Genomic DNA, 7890 nt, shown 5'->3' on the forward strand with positions numbered 1-7890 from the left:
GTAAGTGAATCTTGAAAACATTATACTAAGTGAAAGAAGCCAGTCACAAAAACCATGTATTGTATTATTCCATTTATATGAAATACTCCAAGTAAGCAAATTTAAATAGACATAAGGTTGATTAATGGTTGCCTAGGGTGGGGACAGGACAAAGGGAGAAATGGAGAAATAACTGCTAAAGGACACAGAGATTTGGGGGGAGGGTAATAAATTGCTCTAAAATTTATTGTGGTGATGGTTGTACAACTCTGTGATGTACTAAAAGCCATTCAATTGTACACTTTAAATGGGTTTGTTGTACCGTGTATGAATTGTATAAAGGCAAAGTAAATATGCATGATGTGATGGATGCGTTAACTTGATGGAGGGAATCCTCTCACAACGTATATCTATGTACCATATATCTAATCATCATGCTGTACACTTTAAATATGTACTTTATTAGTCAATTATACCTCAATAAAGCTGAAAAAGTAAGGGCAAGGGAATATAAACAAAAAATTCAAAATGATTGTTACTTTTTTTAAATTTTTTTATTTTATTTATTCATTTTTAGAGAGGAGAGAGAGAGAGAGAGAAGGGGGGAGGAGCAGGAAGCATCAACTCCCATATGTGCCTTGACCAGGCAAGCCCAGGGTTTCGAACCGGCGACCTCAGCATTTCCAGGTCGATGCTTTATCCACTGCGCCACCACAGGTCAGGCATGATTGTTACTTTTGGTAGGGAGAGATGGAACTGGAATCTGAGAAGAATTCATAGGACATTTCACAGTAAGATGTTTTTTACTAAACTATGTGGTAGTATAAGTATGCATGCTGTATCATAATTCTTAATGCCATATATATTTCATGTACTTAAAATATTTTAATGGCCAATAAGTGTATGAAAAAGTTTAAGCTCTTAAAACAACAATTTTTAATCCTATGAATCTGCTAAGGGTTGTCATTTGAGTGGTGAAATACATGCTCTTATATGCTGCTGAGGGGGCGATTGTACCTTGGTACAAATTTTGGAAGTGACAATTTGATAATGTTATCATGAGCCTTAAAATATACATATGCTTCCATCCAGTATTCCCATTTCTAGGAGTACATTTGTATCTGTCTCCCCTTAAAACTGGGCTGACCCTATGAATGGCTTTGACTAACAGAATGAAGCAGAAGTGATGTATAAGGGCTACCAAAAAGTTCTGTCCATTTTTGGAATAAAACAAAATACAAATTTTCCTTACCGTCAATAAACTTTATTAAATAATATAATTGCCATTATTATTAATGATTTCTTGCCAGTGTGAGGGTAATTTGTATATCCCATTTTTGAAAAATGTTTTATCTTTTGATGTGAAAAATTGAACCAGTGCTTGTTTGATATCTTCTTCATTTTTGAATTTTTTGCCCTTCAAAAAATTTTGTAACGACAAAAACAAGTGATAGTCGGAGGGTCCTAAGTCCGGGGAATATGGTGGATGCGACAGGCATGCTTCTGTACATTTCTTCCTTGTTGAAATTCATAAAAATTACAGTGGCGTAAATGAACTTTATTAGTAGCCATGGATACACTATCGCTTCACACATAAGACTAACGTGAATCAACTTTGTTTTAGTTAATTTGCTACGTCAGTATGTATACATTAAATGATAAAAATAGAGAGGCACACATGCGCCAAATAAACACGTTAAAACGTGTTGTCGCCCTGGCCAGTTGGCTCAGCGGTAGAGCGTCGGCCTAGTGTGCGGAGGACCCGGGTTCGATTCCCGGCCAGGGCACATGGGAGAAGCGCCCATTTGCTTCTCCACCCCTCCGCCGCGCTTTCCTCTCTGTCTCTCTCTTCCCCTCCCGCAGCCAAGGCTCCATTGGAGCAAAGATGGCCCAGGCGCTGGGGATGGCTCCTTGGCCTCTGCCCCAGGCGCTAGAGTGGCTCTGGTCGCAATATGGCGACGCCCAGGATGGGCAGAGCATCGCCCCCTGGTGGGCAGAGCGTCGCCCCTGGTGGACGTACCGGGTGGATCCCGGTCGGGCGCATGCGGGAGTCTGTCTGACTGTCTCTCCTTGTTTCCAGCTTCAGAAAAAAAAGAAAAAAACAAAAAACAAAAAACACAAAAAAAACAAAAAACGTGTTGTCATAGAATGTGTTGAAACTTGTTGTGATAGAAACGGACAGAACTTCCGGTAGACCATATATATTTACTAGGACATCTGAGCCTGGATCTTAAGAGGCTTCTCTGGTAGTTCCCATTTTCTCCCTTTGGGGAGCCAGCCATCCACCATTCTGTGAAATGATAAAGGGCCACATGGAGAGAGTCCATAGAGGAGGAGAGACTGTCTGATGATGCAACTCCAGCCAAGCTCTCTCAACTGATTGCAGCCACATAAGTGACTTGAGCTATACCACATGGTGTCAAACTTCCCAGCTGAGCCCAGTCAACTCACAAAACAGTGAGAACCAAATCTCTGTTGTTGTTTTAACACACTAAGTTTGGGGTGGTTTGTAACGCAGCAACAGAACTAAAACAATATCCTAATGAAATAATGGAATATCAGTAAATATTTATGTACTTAATAGCAAATTATCAGATTAAATCTAAATGCCTGTGTTGGACTTGTTGTTTCTTTGGCAACTCAGCATCCATTCTTCCTCTTATTTCATAACAGAATCCAGAATTGCAGTTGTGAAAACCTCCCTCTTTATTTTCAGTCAATGTGGTTCCAATGAGGTTTCCCCCTACACCAGGAGTAGACATATGACTCAGACTCAGCACCAGATCCCCCTGGGATTGGCTCAGGGATGGACCATGACTCACACAATATGGTCACAATCAGAGTGAGTCCCAGACTCATGCAGGAGCTACAGGGAGGAGTTCTTTCTTTCTTTTGAAACTGTTAATAGACAAGAAAGAAAGATTGAAGACAAGAATTTCTAAGAGGCTGGGAATTAAATGAACACCAGAGAAGGTCGAGCTGAAAGACAGAGACACCCAGGTCTAGAGGATATTTTTGAGTCTCAAGATGAAGATAAACCCTGGACTTTCTGTGTATATGAGCCAACCAGAGTCCTTTTTTTTTTGGCTTAATCCAGTTGCATTTTCTGTTTTTGCAACCAAGATTCCTAACTAATACAAGACTTTTCCTAGAGAAAGTTTGGCTTGCACAGGAACAGACATCCACTTACACTGAAAAGAGAGAAAGGAAAAGAAAGGAAGAATTTTATGGGTCTTATGAGAATTGGATTGTTACCAAAACGCAAACCTCTCCATTTCACATAGCCTCTATTGTAACAGTGTCTACATAATTTCTTTCTGTTTTTATAACCAGTTTCTTCTGTTCCATTCATACAGAGTTCATCATAATAACCTCATCCCCTAGAATTTATATTACCTTTAAATTCACTTACACAAGTCTAGCTAACTGGTACAATCTCAGTATCTCAATGTCAAATTCCTAAAGGAAAGCTCCACTGGGCTCAGCTTTGGCTGCTGTCTACATATAGTCCAACCATCCATGCCCAAAGGCAATGAGCATGAGATCTCTAGGGGTTGCTTTCTCTGGGGCTGTGAGCTGTACAATTTCTCTAAAGAAAGATATGGGCAAGGAGTAAATCTATGTATATCTAGGTGAGGGAGGAATGAGTAACCAAACAACGATAAACTTTTGAATAGTATGCAGCTATCAAAACCGTGTCTTCAAAAAGTTCTTACCTTTCTTCAACAAATGGTGCTGGGACAACTGGATTTCTACACGTAAAAGAGTAAAGTTAGATCCTTACCTCACACCATATACAAAAATTAACTTAAAATTGCTAAAAAGAGCTATGCATAAGTGCTAAAACTATAACACTGTTAGAACATATGTGCAAATCTCTATGATCTTGGATTTGGCAATGGTTTTATAGCTATCATACCAGAAGCACAAGTGGTAACAACAAAATAGATAAATTGAACTTCAGAAAAATTAAAACCTTTTGTACATCAAAGGACACTATCAAGAGAGTGCAAAGAAAACTCACAGAATGGAAGAAAATATTTGCAAATTATATATCTGATAATGATTTAATATCTAGAATATTTAAAGTACCATACTTCCTCATGTGTAAGACGCACCTTTTTTCAAAAAAACTGAAGATTAAAAACTGGGTGCGTCTTATACAGTGGTCCTAGATTTTTTTACTTGGATTTCCCACTTTTTCACGCTTGTTTTTGTGCTCATTGTTGTAGATGAATAAAACTTGAGTTCAATAACTTTATGTAATACTTTTATTGTCAAATTTCAGGCCCTAAAATTAAGGTGGGTCTTATATATGGGAAAATATGGTACTTCTATAACTCAACAACAATAACAACAATGAAAGTTAAATAGACATTTCTTTAATGAAGATATACAAATGGCCAATAAATACATGAGAAGATATTCAATGTCATTAGTTATTAGGGAAATGCAAATCAAAACCAAAATAAGGTATCACCTCATCTCCTTAAAACTGTTAGACTAAAACATAGGTGTAAAATTTCATGATTTTGCATTAGACAGTGGTTTATTGGATATGACACCAAAAAGTACAAACAACAAAAGGAAAAACAAAGTACCCTATCAAAAAAGTGAAAAGAAAGCCCACAGAACCACTGACAATATTGCATCTGTATACAGAATATATAAAGAACTGTTACAGATCAAAACTAGAGAGACAAATAACCCTATTTTTAAAATGAGCAAAGGATAATAGGCATTTCTACAAAGAAGACCTACAAATGGCATGAATATACCAACAAAAAGGTATGAAAAGATGTTTAGCATCATTAATCATTAGGGAAATGCAACTCAAAATGACAAGGAGATACCACTATAGCCCCAAAAGAATGGTAAAATAAAAAGACACACAATAACAAGTGTTAGCCATGATGTGGAGAAGTTGTGACCTTACATATTGTTAGTGGGCATGTAAAATGGTACAGCCATTGTGTACCATTTTGGCAGTTCCTCAGACAGTTAAATATTGAGTTATCATATAACCCAACAATTCCACTGTGAGGTACATACATCACCCCAGAGAATTAAAAATATGTCTATACAAAAACTGTACATAAATGTTCACACAACATTATTCATAATAGCCGAAGATAGAATGAATCCAAATATCTATCAATTGATGAATGGATAAAAACTATGGTACATCCATTCAATTGAATATTCATCCACATGTGGCTCTAGTCCAGAACCATTTTGCCTCTTTCAAAACCGTTGAAGGAGCCTCCTCCATGGTCTCCCAGCCTTCACCTACTACTTGCCTAGTGCTGCAAAAAAATGGGGAAGAATAGAATCTTCCTAAGCGAAGGACTTACCATGGCATCCCCTCACTTAAACATTTTTAGTGAGTCTCTTGCCTCAAAATAAAGTGACAATATAAAGGTCTTCCAGTTTTACCCTAATCTATCTTTCTGACATTGTCTACCACTTATCCCCTTCATTGATGGACAAACCAAACTGAATTAATTGTTCATAGTTCTCTTTAAACATATGCCATACTTTTCAACTTCTAGCCTTTTTTTCTGTTTAATACCAATGCTGCATGGTCTGACTGTTTCCGAGGTGTCTTTGCTGACTGGTGTTCATGTATGTGTACTTGATCTCTTCGGAAGACTGTATTTCCTTAAAAAGGAGACCTGGGGTTGTGTTTTTTCTAGGACTCATCACAGGATTTTGCACGGAGTAAGCTGCATCTGCATAACTGCAGGGTCCATCATGGCTCCCAGTGTCTAGACCCAGGAATCTGCTCCCCTCTACTCCCATTTCTCTTTTTCTCACAGCAGGTGCCCCTCGGGATGGTTTGAGGGATCCCTTCATTTCTTAGAGGGTGATCTAAGCTACATTGTACTGTATCTACTCTTGGGAACTTTCTTCAGCTTCTCAGTAAACTAACTTTACCTGTCAAGCAAGATACATCTGCTCTCCCCCAAGCCTAGTCCACTCATTGTTTGTTGGTTTTGAAGAGACATATTTTCAATTCTCTACTGGGATTGGAGGCTACGGTTCGGTGGGTGGGAGCTCACTGTGGTATTGGAGACTATCTGGCTTGGTTTAAATCCTAGCTCTCCAACCCAGTGATCCCGTGTCTTTGGAAAGGTGCCTTAAACTGGCTATATCCCTTCATTCATCCACATGATGGGGATAGTTGTGCACCTGTCCCCAGATAGAGTGAGAAAATACATAGAAAGTGCTTTGTTTATTGTTTACTCTAACAAATACCTTCATAAATGGCGGTTAATCCAATCAGTTTTGCTTCCCCTTCCTTTGTTCTCCCCCCTCCAGCCCTTAGCCTCTCTATCTCCACCCCTTAACTTCTCTCTCCCCATGGAACTGCCAGCCAGTGCCCATTATTGCCATACCTCCAACACCTCCTCTCCTGCCCATGATGTCCCCTTCTCCTCTTGGTACCCAGAGCGCCCTCCTGAGGTAAGGAGGAGCAGGTTCTAGATCTAGAGTGAAGCAGACTAGCCCCAGGGGCAGCCTGATCTCAAGTTCGTACTCATCCATTTCAATTTGCAGCTTCTCTTGCCTAGTGAGTGAAAGGCTTTCCCTTTGGATCCCAGGGGGCATGCTCGTTAGCTCTCCTGGGATCCAGTCATCATGTTTGTCCCATTACTAGCTGTCACTGACTGGCCTGAGGTTCTCTCAGCCCCTCAGTTTACTCCTCTTCTCACCCTTCTCTCTTCCTGAAGGGGAGGACAGGAATGAAAACTTCCTCTCGCCCTTGTCCATAGAGGTCCATCCAAAGCCGGAAGATGTTGGCTTTGCTTTGTTCCAGTGTACCCACGTTGTAGTCTTTCTGCTAAAATATTGTATACAACAGGAAGATCCCTGGAAAGTCAGAGCAAACATTTTAATGGGCAAATTGAATAATCAACTCCGTCATGTTGGAGGCCTGACTTTAGTAGGCACAGTCTGTGAAGCCTCAAATGGCTTTACCTCTGGGGACCTGGGTTCCCCTCAGAACAAAAGCTAACATTCTGAGAGTCTGCCAGTAGGCAATGATTTTACAAAATCTTCATACCCAAGGTCCCGTGGATGATCTGGGGTCATGTAAGGACTCTGACCCAACACCAGAGACGCTCTCCTTCTGGTCTCTTCAGTCTATGCAGCCTATGATTCTGGAAGCACCAGTTATAATCAGCCACGGGTTTCCAATAGTAAGAATATTAAGAATAATGGATAACATATGCCAACCACTGAGCTAAGGTATATATGCATTAACCCATCAATCTCCATATCAGTCCTAGAAAGTACTTTTACATGAAGGAAATAGAGAGGTCCTTATTCCACAAGAATGCATGTACAACTCTCCATCACCCCAAGTTCTGTAGGAGCTTGTTTTTTTAAGTCCAGCAGGCAGCATCCAGCTACATTTTATATACTATATACAAATGTTGGGAATTACTAATTCATTGCATTAATCCTCAGCTTTTTAAATATATATATATATATATATATATATATATATATATATATACACACACACACACACACACACACACACACACACTAGAAAGCCCGGCGGTCATACGAAATGACCGCTGTTCTAGATATTATAAATTGTAATTAAAATGATTTGTGCAAAGGTGTCTGCTAATTCAAACTGAATTACCCAGGGCAGGTGGCGAGGACGCCCCTTTGCTTACTGCCCCACGGGGTTTCCCCCTTCTACTTGCTTAATTGCTTAAAGTAGAGTGCAATGAAGAAAACCACTGGAGGTACATTTCTTAAGAACCACCGCTAGCTCAATAAATAAAGGTGATTTAAATAATAAAATGTTAATTCACATGTCAAAGATCTCTTTGTACACAACATTTCTTGTGTAGATCTTTCCATCATTTTTAAGCTCGCCTTGCAGAGGACCATCAA

General features: G+C 39.5%; 1 non-coding gene across 1 annotated transcript; it reads left to right on the forward strand.

The window, feature by feature from the left end:
• The first annotated feature begins 1690 nt into the window (after positions 1-1690).
• On the forward strand, positions 1691-1766 carry TRNAT-AGU (transfer RNA threonine (anticodon AGU)). Its single transcript has one exon. It is a non-coding gene; the product is annotated as a tRNA-Thr (tRNA).
• The last annotated feature ends 6124 nt before the right edge of the window (positions 1767-7890 follow it).

Source organism: Saccopteryx leptura, chromosome 10, assembly GCF_036850995.1.
Source record: "Saccopteryx leptura isolate mSacLep1 chromosome 10, mSacLep1_pri_phased_curated, whole genome shotgun sequence".
NCBI classification, from domain to species: Eukaryota; Metazoa; Chordata; class Mammalia; order Chiroptera; family Emballonuridae; genus Saccopteryx; species Saccopteryx leptura.